Consider the following 12,873-nt stretch of genomic DNA (forward strand, 5'->3'; position numbering starts at 1 on the left):
TAAAAAGCCTTCTGTTTCGAGTGCCAAACCTTTCAGGAGAGCATTTTCAAGCTTTTGGCACCATTTTTGAGTGAATTGCCAAAAGTCAGATTTTTGCTGAAATTGTGACCCCGGGGCTTAGGGATTTTTTCAAAAAAATATTTTCTGCCGGTTAAGTTTTTGAGGGCTGATTTCTTGTCCTGGGATAAAAAGCCTTCTGCTTCGAGTGCCAAACCTTTCAGGAGAGCATTTTCAAGCTTTTGGCACCATTTTTGAGTGAATTGCCAAAAGTCAGATTTTTGCTGAAATTGTGACCCCGGGGCTTAGGGATTTTTTCAAAAAAATATTTTCTGCCGGTTAAGTTTTTGAGGGCTGATTTCTTGTCCTGTGATAAAAACCCTTCTGCTTCGAGTGCCAAACCTTTCAGGAGAGCATTTTCAAGCTTTTGGCACCATTTTTTTCAGTGAATTGCCAAAAGTCAGATTTTTGCTGAAATTGTGACCTCGGGGCTTAGGGATTTTTTCAAAAAAATATTTTCTGCCGGTTAAGTTTTTGAGGGTGATTTCTCTTCCTGGGATAAAAAGCCTTCTGTTTCGAGTGCCAAACCTTTCAGGAGAGCATTTGCAAGCTTTTGGCACCATTTTTGAGTGAATTGCCAAAAGTCAGAGTTTTGCTGAAATTGTGACCCCGGGGCTTAGGGATTTTTTCAAAAAAATATTTTCTGCCGGTTAAGTTTTTGAGGGCTGATTTCTTGTCCTGGGATAAAAACCCTTCTGCTTCGAGTGCCAAACCTTTCAGGAGAGCATTTTCAAGCTTTTGGCACCATTTTTGAGTGAATTGCCAAAAGTCAGATTTTTGCTGAAATTGTGACCCCGGGGCTTAGGGATTTTTTCAAAAAAATATTTTCTGCCGGTTAAGTTTTTGAGGGCTGATTTCTTGTCCTGGGATAAAAAGCCTTCTGTTTCGAGTGCCAAACCTTTCAGGAGAGCATTTGCAAGCTTTTGGCACCATTTTTGAGTGAATTGCCAAAAGTCAGATTTTTGCTGAAATTGTGACCCCGGGGCTTAGGGATTTTTTCAAAAAAATATTTTCTGCCGGTTAAGTTTTTGAGGGCTGATTTCTTGTCCTGGGATAAAAAGCCTTCTGTTTCGAGTGCCAAACCTTTCAGGATAGCATTTTCAAGCTTTTGGCACCATTTTTGAGTGAATTGCCAAAAGTCAGATTTTTGCGGAAATTGTGACCCCGGGGCTTAGGGATTTTTTCAAAAAAATATTTTCTGCCGGACAAGTTTTTGAGGGCTGATTTCTCTTCTTGGGATAAAAAGCCTTCTGTTTTGAGTGCCAAACCTTTCAGGAGAGCATTTTCAAGCTTTTGGCACCATTTTTGAGTGAATTGCCAAAAGTCAGATTTTTGCTGAAATTGTGACCCCGGGGCTTAGGGATTTTTTCAAAAAAATATTTTCTGCCGGTTAAGTTTTTGAGGGCTGATTTCTTGTCCTGGGATAAAAAGCCTTCTGCTTCGAGTGCCAAACCTTTCAGGAGAGCATTTTCAAGCTTTTGGCACCATTTTTGAGTGAATTGCCAAAAGTCAGATTTTTGCTGAAATTGTGACCCCGGGGCTTAGGGATTTTTTCAAAAAAATATTTTCTGCCGGTTAAGTTTTTGAGGGCTGATTTCTTGTCCTGTGATAAAAACCCTTCTGCTTCGAGTGCCAAACCTTTCAGGAGAGCATTTTCAAGCTTTTGGCACCATTTTTTTCAGTGAATTGCCAAAAGTCAGATTTTTGCTGAAATTGTGACCTCGGGGCTTAGGGATTTTTTCAAAAAAATATTTTCTGCCGGTTAAGTTTTTGAGGGTGATTTCTCTTCCTGGGATAAAAAGCCTTCTGTTTCGAGTGCCAAACCTTTCAGGAGAGCATTTGCAAGCTTTTGGCACCATTTTTGAGTGAATTGCCAAAAGTCAGAGTTTTGCTGAAATTGTGACCCCGGGGCTTAGGGATTTTTTCAAAAAAATATTTTCTGCCGGTTAAGTTTTTGAGGGCTGATTTCTTGTCCTGGGATAAAAACCCTTCTGCTTCGAGTGCCAAACCTTTCAGGAGAGCATTTTCAAGCTTTTGGCACCATTTTTGAGTGAATTGCCAAAAGTCAGATTTTTGCTGAAATTGTGACCCCGGGGCTTAGGGATTTTTTCAAAAAAATATTTTCTGCCGGTTAAGTTTTTGAGGGCTGATTTCTTGTCCTGGGATAAAAAGCCTTCTGTTTCGAGTGCCAAACCTTTCAGGAGAGCATTTGCAAGCTTTTGGCACCATTTTTGAGTGAATTGCCAAAAGTCAGATTTTTGCTGAAATTGTGACCCCGGGGCTTAGGGATTTTTTCAAAAAAATATTTTCTGCCGGTTAAGTTTTTGAGGGCTGATTTCTTGTCCTGGGATAAAAAGCCTTCTGTTTCGAGTGCCAAACCTTTCAGGATAGCATTTTCAAGCTTTTGGCACCATTTTTGAGTGAATTGCCAAAAGTCAGATTTTTGCGGAAATTGTGACCCCGGGGCTTAGGGATTTTTTCAAAAAAATATTTTCTGCCGGACAAGTTTTTGAGGGCTGATTTCTCTTCTTGGGATAAAAAGCCTTCTGTTTTGAGTGCCAAACCTTTCAGGAGAGCATTTTCAAGCTTTTGGCACCATTTTTGAGTGAATTGCCAAAAGTCAGATTTTTGCTGAAATTGTGACCCCGGGGCTTAGGGATTTTTTCAAAAAAATATTTTCTGCCGGTTAAGTTTTTGAGGGCTGATTTATTTTCATGGGATAAAAAGCCTTCTGTTTCGAGTGCCAAACCTTTCAGGAGAGCATTTGCAAGCTTTTGGCACCATTTTTGAGTGAATTTCCAAAAGTCAGATTTTTGCGGAAATTGTGAACCCGGGGCTTAGGGATTTTTTCAAAAAAAATTTTTCTGCCGGTTATATTTTTGAGGGCTGATTTCTTGTCCTGGGATAAAAAGCCTTCTGTTTCGAGTGCCAAACCTTTCAGGAGAGCATTTTCAAGCTTTTGGCACCATTTTTGAGTGAATTGCCAAAAGTCAGATTTTTGCGGAAATTGTGACCCCGGGGCTTAGGGATTTTTTCAAAAAAATATTTTCTGCCGGACAAGTTTTTGAGGGCTGATTTCTCTTCTTGGGATAAAAAGCCTTCTGTTTTGAGTGCCAAACCTTTCAGGAGAGCATTTGCAAGCTTTTGGCACCATTTTTGAGTGAATTGCCAAAAGTCAGAGTTTTGCTGAAATTGTGACCCCGGGGCTTAGGGATTTTTTCAAAAAAATATTTTCTGCCGGTTAAGTTTTTGAGGGCTGATTTCTTGTCCTGGGATAAAAACCCTTCTGCTTCGAGTGCCAAACCTTTCAGGAGAGCATTTTCAAGCTTTTGGCACCATTTTTGAGTGAATTGCCAAAAGTCAGATTTTTGCTGAAATTGTGACCCCGGGGCTTAGGGATTTTTTCAAAAAAATATTTTCTGCCGGTTAAGTTTTTGAGGGCTGATTTCTTGTCCTGGGATAAAAAGCCTTCTGTTTCGAGTGCCAAACCTTTCAGGAGAGCATTTGCAAGCTTTTGGCACCATTTTTGAGTGAATTGCCAAAAGTCAGATTTTTGCTGAAATTGTGACCCCGGGGCTTAGGGATTTTTTCAAAAAAATATTTTCTGCCGGTTAAGTTTTTGAGGGCTGATTTCTTGTCCTGGGATAAAAAGCCTTCTGTTTCGAGTGCCAAACCTTTCAGGATAGCATTTTCAAGCTTTTGGCACCATTTTTGAGTGAATTGCCAAAAGTCAGATTTTTGCGGAAATTGTGACCCCGGGGCTTAGGGATTTTTTCAAAAAAATATTTTCTGCCGGACAAGTTTTTGAGGGCTGATTTCTCTTCTTGGGATAAAAAGCCTTCTGTTTTGAGTGCCAAACCTTTCAGGAGAGCATTTTCAAGCTTTTGGCACCATTTTTGAGTGAATTGCCAAAAGTCAGATTTTTGCTGAAATTGTGACCCCGGGGCTTAGGGATTTTTTCAAAAAAATATTTTCTGCCGGTTAAGTTTTTGAGGGCTGATTTATTTTCATGGGATAAAAAGCCTTCTGTTTCGAGTGCCAAACCTTTCAGGAGAGCATTTGCAAGCTTTTGGCACCATTTTTGAGTGAATTTCCAAAAGTCAGATTTTTGCGGAAATTGTGAACCCGGGGCTTAGGGATTTTTTCAAAAAAAATTTTTCTGCCGGTTATATTTTTGAGGGCTGATTTCTTGTCCTGGGATAAAAAGCCTTCTGTTTCGAGTGCCAAACCTTTCAGGAGAGCATTTTCAAGCTTTTGGCACCATTTTTGAGTGAATTGCCAAAAGTCAGATTTTTGCGGAAATTGTGACCCCGGGGCTTAGGGATTTTTTCAAAAAAATATTTTCTGCCGGACAAGTTTTTGAGGGCTGATTTCTCTTCTTGGGATAAAAAGCCTTCTGTTTTGAGTGCCAAACCTTTCAGGAGAGCATTTTCAAGCTTTTGGCACCATTTTTGAGTGAATTGCCAAAAGTCAGATTTTTGCTGAAATTGTGACCCCGGGGCTTAGGGATTTTTTCAAAAAAATATTTTCTGCCGGTTAAGTTTTTGAGGGCTGATTTATTTTCATGGGATAAAAAGCCTTCTGTTTCGAGTGCCAAACCTTTCAGGAGAGCATTTGCAAGCTTTTGGCACCATTTTTGAGTGAATTTCCAAAAGTCAGATTTTTGCGGAAATTGTGAACCCGGGGCTTAGGGATTTTTTCAAAAAAATTTTTTCTGCCGGTTATATTTTTGAGGGCTGATTTCTTGTCCTGGGATAAAAAGCCTTCTGTTTCGAGTGCCAAACCTTTCAGGAGAGCATTTTCAAGCTTTTGGCACCATTTTTGAGTGAATTGCCAAAAGTCAGATTTTTGCGGAAATTGTGACCCCGGGGCTTAGGGATTTTTTCAAAAAAATATTTTCTGCCGGTTAAGTTTTTGAGGGCTGATTTCTTGTCCTGGGATAAAAAGCCTTCTGTTTCGAGTGCCAAACCTTTCAGGATAGCATTTTCAAGCTTTTGGCACCATTTTTGAGTGAATTGCCAAAAGTCAGATTTTTGCAGAAATTGTTAAACCCAGGGCTTAGGGATTCTTTCAAAAAAATATTTTCTGCCGGTTAAGTTTTTGAGGGCTGATTTATTTTCCTGGGATAAAAAGCCTTCTGTTTTGAGTGCCAAACCTTTCAGGAGAGCGTTTTCAAGCTTTTGGCACCATTTTTGAGTGAATTGCCAAAAGTCAGATTTTTGCTGAAATTGTGACCCCGGGGCTTAGGGATTTTTTCAAAAAAATATTTTCTGCCGGTTATGTTTTTGAGGGCTGATTTCTTGTCCTGGGATAAAAAGCCTTCTGTTTCGAGTGCCAAACCTTTCAGGAGAGCATTTTCAAGCTTTTGGCACCATTTTTGAGTGAATTGCCAAAAGTCAGATTTTTGCTGAAATTGTGACCCCGGGGCTTAGGGATTTTTTCAAAAAAATATTTTCTGCCGGTTAAGTTTTTGAGGGCTGATTTATTTTCCTGGGATAAAAAGCCTTCTGTTTTGAGTGCCAAACCTTTCAGGAGAGCAATTTCAAGCTTTTGGCACCATTTTTGAGTGAATTGCCAAAAGTCAGATTTTTGCTGAAATTGTGACCCCGGGGCTTAGGGATTTTTTCAAAAAAATATTTTCTGCCGGTTAAGTTTTTGAGGGCTGATTTATTTTCCTGGGATAAAAAGCCTTCTGTTTTGAGTGCCAAACCTTTCAGGAGAGCGTTTTCAAGCTTTTGGCACCATTTTTGAGTGAATTGCCAAAAGTCAGATTTTTGCTGAAATTGTGACCCCGGGGCTTAGGGATTTTTTCAAAAAAATATTTTCTGCCGGTTATGTTTTTGAGGGCTGATTTCTTGTCCTGGGATAAAAAGCCTTCTGTTTTGAGTGCCAAACCTTTCAGGAGAGCATTTTCAAGCTTTTGGCACCATTTTTGAGTGAATTGCCAAAAGTCAGATTTTTGCTGAAATTGTGACCCCGGGGCTTAGGGATTTTTTCAAAAAAATATTTTCTGCCGGTTAAGTTTTTGAGGGCTGATTTCTTGTCCTGGGATAAAAAGCCTTCTGTTTTGAGTGCCAAACCTTTCAGGAGAGCATTTTCAAGCTTTTGGCACCATTTTTGAGTGAATTGCCAAAAGTCAGATTTTTGCTGAAATTGTGACCCCGGGGCTTAGGGATTTTTTCAAAAAAATATTTTCTGCCGGTTAAGTTTTTGAGGGCTGATTTCTTGTCCTGGGATAAAAAGCCTTCTGTTTCGAGTGCCAAACCTTTCAGGAGAGCATTTTCAAGCTTTTGGCACCATTTTTGAGTGAATTGCCAAAAGTCAGATTTTTGCTGAAATTGTGACCCCGGGGCTTAGGGATTTTTTCAAAAAAATATTTTCTGCCGGTTTAGTTTTTGAGGGCTGATTTATTTTCCTGGGATAAAAACCCTTCTGTTTCGAGTGCCAAACCTTTCAGGAGAGCATTTTCAAGCTTTTGGCACCATTTTTGAGTGAATTGCCAAAAGTCAGATTTTTGCTGAAATTGTGACCCCGGGGCTTAGGGATTTTTTCAAAAAAATATTTTCTGCCGGTTAAGTTTTTGAGGGCCGATTTATTTTCATGGGATAAAAAGCCTTATGTTTCGAGCGCCAAACCTTTCAGGAGAGCATTTGCAAGCTTTTGGCACCATTTTTGAGTGAATTGCCAAAAGTCAGATTTTTGCGGAAATTGTGACCCGGGGCTTAGGGATTTTTTCAAAAAAATATTTTTTGCCGGTTAAGTTTTTGAGGGCTGATTTCTTGTCCTGGGATAAAAAGCCTTCTGTTTCGAGTGCCAAACCTTTCAGGAGAGCATTTTCAAGCTTTTGGCACCATTTTTGAGTGAATTGCCAAAAGTCAGATTTTTGCGGAAATTGTGGGGCTTAGGGATTTTTTCAAAAAAATATTTTCTGCCGGTTAAGTTTTTGAGGGCTGATTTATTTTCATGGGATAAAAAGCCTTCTGTTTTGAGTGCCAAACCTTTCAGTAGAGCAATTTCAAGCTTTTGGCACCATTTTTGAGTGAATTGCCAAAAGTCAGATTTTTGCTGAAATTGTGACCCCGGGGCTTAGGGATTTTTTCAAAAAAATATTTTCTGCCGGTTAAGTTTTTGAGGGCTGATTTATTTTCCTGGGATAAAAAGCCTTCTGTTTTGAGTGCCAAACCTTTCATGAGAGCATTTTCAAGCTTTTGGCACCATTTTTGAGTGAATTGCCAAAAGTCAGATTTTTGCGGAAATTGTGGGGCTTAGGGATTTTTTCAAAAAAATATTTTCTGCCGGATAAGTTTTTGAGGGCTGATTTATTTTCCTGGGATAAAAAGCCTTCTGTTTTGAGTGCCAAACCTTTCATGAGAGCATTTTCAAGCTTTTGGCACCATTTTTGAGTGAATTGCCAAAAGTCAGATTTTTGCGGAAATTGTGGGGCTTAGGGATTTTTTCAAAAAAATATTTTCTGCCGGATAAGTTTTTGAGGGCTGATTTCTCTTCTTGGGATAAAAAGCCTTCTGTTTTGAGTGCCAAACCTTTCAGGAGAGCATTTTCAAGCTTTTGGCACCATTTTTGAGTGAATTGCCAAAAGTCAGATTTTTGCGGAAATTGTGGGGCTTAGGGATTTTTTCAAAAAAATATTTTCTGCCGGATAAGTTTTTGAGGGCTGATTTATTTTCCTGGGATAAAAAGCCTTCTGTTTTGAGTGCCAAACCTTTCATGAGAGCATTTTCAAGCTTTTGGCACCATTTTTGAGTGAATTGCCAAAAGTCAGATTTTTGCGGAAATTGTGGGGCTTAGGGATTTTTTCAAAAAAATATTTTCTGCCGGATAAGTTTTTGAGGGCTGATTTATTTTCCTGGGATAAAAAGCCTTATGTTTCGAGTGCCAAACCTTTCAGGAGAGCATTTGCAAGCTTTTGGCACCATTTTTGAGTGAATTGCCAAAAGTCAGATTTTTGCGGAAATTGTGACCCCGGGGCTTAGGGATTTTTTCAAAAAAATATTTTCTGCCAGTTAAGTTTTTGAGGGCTGATTTATTTTCCTGGGATAAAAAGCCTTCTGTTTTGAGTGCCAAACCTTTCAGGAGAGCAATTTCAAGCTTTTGGCACCATTTTTGAGTGAATTGCCAAAAGTCAGATTTTTGCTGAAATTGTGACCCCGGGGCTTAGGGATTTTTTCAAAAAAATATTTTCTGCCGGTTAAGTTTTTGAGGGCTGATTTCTTGTCCTGGGATAAAAAGCCTTCTGTTTCGAGTGCCAAACCTTTCAGGAGAGCAATTTCAAGCTTTTGGCACCATTTTTGAGTGAATTGCCAAAAGTCAGATTTTTGCGGAAATTGTGACCCCGGGGCTTAGGGATTTTTTCAAAAAAATATTTTCTGCCGGTTAAGTTTTTGAGGGCTGATTTATTTTCCTGGGATAAAAAGCCTTCTGTTTCGAGTGCCAAACCTTTCAGGAGAGCATTTGCAAGCTTTTGGCACCATTTTTGAGTGAATTGCCAAAAGTCAGATTTTTGCGGAAATTGTGACCCCGGGGCTTAGGGATTTTTTAAAAAAAATATTTTCTGCCGGTTAAGTTTTTGAGGGCTGATTTATTTTCCTGGGATAAAAAGCCTTCTGTTTTGAGTGCCAAACCTTTCAGGAGAGCAATTTCAAGCTTTTGGCACCATTTTTGAGTGAATTGCCAAAAGTCAGATTTTTGCGGAAATTGTGACCCCGGGGCTTAGGGATTTTTTCAAAAAAATATTTTCTGCCGGTTAAGTTTTTGAGGGCTGATTTATTTTCCTGGGATAAAAAGCCTTCTGTTTCGAGTGCCAAACCTTTCAGGAGAGCATTTGCAAGCTTTTGGCACCATTTTTGAGTGAATTGCCAAAAGTCAGATTTTTGCGGAAATTGTGACCCCGGGGCTTAGGGATTTTTTTAAAAAAATATTTTCTGCCGGTTAAGTTTTTGAGGGCTGATTTCTCTTCCTGGGATAAAAAACCTTCTGTTTCGAGTGCCAAACCTTTCAGGAGAGCATTTTCAAGCTTTTGGCACCATTTTTGAGTGAATTGCCAAAAGTCAGATTTTTGCTGAAATTGTGACCCCGGGGCTTAGGGATTTTTTCAAAAAAATATTTTCTGCCGGTTAAGTTTTTGAGGGCTGATTTATTTTCCTGGGATAAAAAGCCTTATGTTTCGAGTGCCAAACCTTTCAGGAGAGCATTTGCAAGCTTTTGGCACCATTTTTGAGTGAATTGCCAAAAGTCAGATTTTTGCTGAAATTGTGACCCCGGGGCTTAGGGATTTTTTCAAAAAAATATTTTCTGCCGGTTAAGTTTTTGAGGGCTGATTTATTTTCATGGGATAAAAAGCCTTATGTTTCGAGTGCCAAACCTTTCAGGAGAGCATTTTCAAGCTTTTGGCACCATTTTTGAGTGAATTGCCAAAAGTCAGATTTTTGCTGAAATTGTGGGGCTTAGGGATTTTTTCAAAAAAATATTTTCTGCCGGTTAAGTTTTTGAGGGCTGATTTATTTTCCTGGGATAAAAAGCCTTCTGTTTTGAGTGCCAAACCTTTCAGTAGAGCAATTTCAAGCTTTTGGCACCATTTTTGAGTGAATTGCCAAAAGTCAGATTTTTGCGGAAATTGTGACCCCGGGGCTTAGGGATTTTTTTAAAAAAATATTTTCTGCCGGTTAAGTTTTTGAGGGCTGATTTCTCTTCCTGGGATAAAAAACCTTCTGTTTCGAGTGCCAAACCTTTCAGGAGAGCATTTTCAAGCTTTTGGCACCATTTTTGAGTGAATTGCCAAAAGTCAGATTTTTGCTGAAATTGTGACCCCGGGGCTTAGCGATTTTTTCAAAAAAATATTTTCTGCCGGTTAAGTTTTTGAGGGCTGATTTATTTTCCTGGGATAAAAAGCCTTATGTTTCGAGTGCCAAACCTTTCAGGAGAGCATTTGCAAGCTTTTGGCACCATTTTTGAGTGAATTGCCAAAAGTCAGATTTTTGCTGAAATTGTGACCCCGGGGCTTAGGGATTTTTTCAAAAAAATATTTTCTGCCGGTTAAGTTTTTGAGGGCTGATTTATTTTCATGGGATAAAAAGCCTTATGTTTCGAGTGCCAAACCTTTCAGGAGAGCATTTTCAAGCTTTTGGCACCATTTTTGAGTGAATTGCCAAAAGTCAGATTTTTGCTGAAATTGTGGGGCTTAGGGATTTTTTCAAAAAAATATTTTCTGCCGGTTAAGTTTTTGAGGGCTGATTTATTTTCCTGGGATAAAAAGCCTTCTGTTTTGAGTGCCAAACCTTTCAGTAGAGCAATTTCAAGCTTTTGGCACCATTTTTGAGTGAATTGCCAAAAGTCAGATTTTTGCTGAAATTGTGACCCCGGGGCTTAGGGATTTTTTCAAAAAAATATTTTCTGCCGGTTAAGTTTTTGAGGGCTGATTTATTTTCATGGGATAAAAAGCCTTCTGTTTTGAGTGCCAAACCTTTCAGTAGAGCAATTTCAAGCTTTTGGCACCATTTTTGAGTGAATTGCCAAAAGTCAGATTTTTGCTGAAATTGTGACCCCGGGGCTTAGGGATTTTTTCAAAAAAATATTTTCTGCCGGTTAAGTTTTTGAGGGCTGATTTATTTTCCTGGGATAAAAAGCCTTCTGTTTTGAGTGCCAAACCTTTCATGAGAGCATTTTCAAGCTTTTGGCACCATTTTTGAGTGAATTGCCAAAAGTCAGATTTTTGCGGAAATTGTGGGGCTTAGGGATTTTTTCAAAAAAATATTTTCTGCCGGATAAGTTTTTGAGGGCTGATTTATTTTCCTGGGATAAAAAGCCTTCTGTTTTGAGTGCCAAACCTTTCATGAGAGCATTTTCAAGCTTTTGGCACCATTTTTGAGTGAATTGCCAAAAGTCAGATTTTTGCGGAAATTGTGGGGCTTAGGGATTTTTTCAAAAAAATATTTTCTGCCGGATAAGTTTTTGAGGGCTGATTTCTTTTCTTGGGATAAAAAGCCTTCTGTTTTGAGTGCCAAACCTTTCAGGAGAGCATTTTCAAGCTTTTGGCACCATTTTTGAGTGAATTGCCAAAAGTCAGATTTTTGCGGAAATTGTGGGGCTTAGGGATTTTTTCAAAAAAATATTTTCTGCCGGTTAAGTTTTTGAGGGCTGATTCATTTTCATGGGATAAAAAGCCTTATGTTTCGAGTGCCAAACCTTTCAGGAGAGCATTTGCAAGCTTTTGGCACCATTTTTGAGTGAATTGCCAAAAGTCAGATTTTTGCGGAAATTGTGACCCCGGGGCTTAGGGATTTTTTCAAAAAAATATTTTCTGCCAGTTAAGTTTTTGAGGGCTGATTTATTTTCCTGGGATAAAAAGCCTTCTGTTTTGAGTGCCAAACCTTTCAGGAGAGCAATTTCAAGCTTTTGGCACCATTTTTGAGTGAATTGCCAAAAGTCAGATTTTTGCTGAAATTGTGACCCCGGGGCTTAGGGATTTTTTCAAAAAAATATTTTCTGCCGGTTAAGTTTTTGAGGGCTGATTTCTTGTCCTGGGATAAAAAGCCTTCTGTTTCGAGTGCCAAACCTTTCAGGAGAGCAATTTCAAGCTTTTGGCACCATTTTTGAGTGAATTGCCAAAAGACAGATTTTTGCGGAAATTGTGACCCCGGGGCTTAGGGATTTTTTCAAAAAAATATTTTCTGCCGGTTAAGTTTTTGAGGGCTGATTTATTTTCCTGGGATAAAAAGCCTTCTGTTTCGAGTGCCAAACCTTTCAGGAGAGCATTTGCAAGCTTTTGGCACCATTTTTGAGTGAATTGCCAAAAGTCAGATTTTTGCGGAAATTGTGACCCCGGGGCTTAGGGATTTTTTAAAAAAAATATTTTCTGCCGGTTAAGTTTTTGAGGGCTGATTTATTTTCCTGGGATAAAAAGCCTTCTGTTTTGAGTGCCAAACCTTTCAGGAGAGCAATTTCAAGCTTTTGGCACCATTTTTGAGTGAATTGCCAAAAGTCAGATTTTTGCGGAAATTGTGACCCCGGGGCTTACGGATTTTTTCAAAAAAATATTTTCTGCCGGTTAAGTTTTTGAGGGCTGATTTATTTTCCTGGGATAAAAAGCCTTATGTTTCGAGTGCCAAACCTTTCAGGAGAGCATTTGCAAGCTTTTGGCACCATTTTTGAGTGAATTGCCAAAAGTCAGATTTTTGCTGAAATTGTGACCCCGGGGCTTAGGGATTTTTTCAAAAAAATATTTTCTGCCGGTTAAGTTTTGGAGGGCTGATTTCTTGTCCTGGGATAAAAAGCCTTCTGTTTCGAGTGCCAAACCTTTCAGGAGAGCATTTGCAAGCTTTTGGCACCATTTTTGAGTGAATTGCCAAAAGTCAGATTTTTGCGGAAATTGTGGGGCTTAGGGATTTTTTCAAAAACATATTTTCTGCCGGTTAAGTTTTTGAAGGCAGATTTCTCTTCCTGGGATAAAAAGCCTTATGTTTCGAGTGCCAAACCTTTCAGGAGAGCATTTTCAAGCTTTTGGCACCATTTTTGAGTGAATTGCCAAAAGTCAGATTTTTGCTGAAATTGTGACCCCGGGGCTTAGGGATTTTTTCAAAAAAATATTTTCTGCCGGTTAAGTTTTTGAGGGCTGATTTATTTTCATGGGATAAAAAGCCTTATGTTTCGAGTGCCAAACCTTTCAGGAGAGCATTTTCAAGCTTTTGGCACCATTTTTGAGTGAATTGCCAAAAGTCAGATTTTTGCTGAAATTGTGACCCCGGGGCTTAGGGATTTTTTCGAAAACATATTTTCTGCCGGTTAAGTTTTTGAGGGCTGATT

Source organism: Podarcis liolepis (genome assembly GCF_965112155.1).
Source record: "Podarcis liolepis genome assembly, chromosome: 13".
NCBI classification, from domain to species: domain Eukaryota; kingdom Metazoa; phylum Chordata; class Lepidosauria; order Squamata; family Lacertidae; genus Podarcis; species Podarcis liolepis.